The following is a 627-nucleotide window of genomic DNA, read 5'->3' on the forward strand; positions in this document are numbered from 1 at the left end:
TTATTAAATTATATAGTATTAGTTTACGAGGATTGTTCGTAAACTGGTGGGGGGGAGTTACGGTATGAGTCAGCTGTTATTTCGATGTCAGCTGACTGAGGGGATCAGCTGATCGAACGTATATAAGAGATGTACCGAATACAATAAAGCCAGTGTTTTACAGCAGTTCAAGCGAGTTAGATCTTATCCCTTCTTCTCTTTTTTGACATTTTGCTTTCGCCAATACTTAACTTATATATATATATATATGTAATATAACGGTTATATCAACCATGTAAGGCCCACCAGACCGATCTGGTATAAAATAAAATATATAAATAAAAAAATAAAATACACATTGTGAGCTTGTACTGCACGATTTTCCACATTTTAGGTTTTTTATTGCACATAAATTCGGTTTCTAATATTGAGTAGCATTATTCCGATGCTACATTTAAATTCGTGCGATCTGCCTGAATTTGAGAACAAAATAAGCTCTTAACATAAGGGGTATTTATTAACATCACGATCTTTAAATGATTTCTGTATAGCTTTAGATAATACCTTTATGTAATTAAATCTATAAAATAAATTTATTATTTACTATTTTATTTTCTGTTTTATCTCATGCTATCATTACAATATTTG

This window comes from Halyomorpha halys, unplaced genomic scaffold (genome assembly GCF_000696795.3).
Source record: "Halyomorpha halys isolate HHAL.00 unplaced genomic scaffold, Hhal_1.1 Scaffold769.1, whole genome shotgun sequence".
In the NCBI taxonomy this organism is placed as follows: Eukaryota; Metazoa; Arthropoda; class Insecta; order Hemiptera; family Pentatomidae; genus Halyomorpha; species Halyomorpha halys.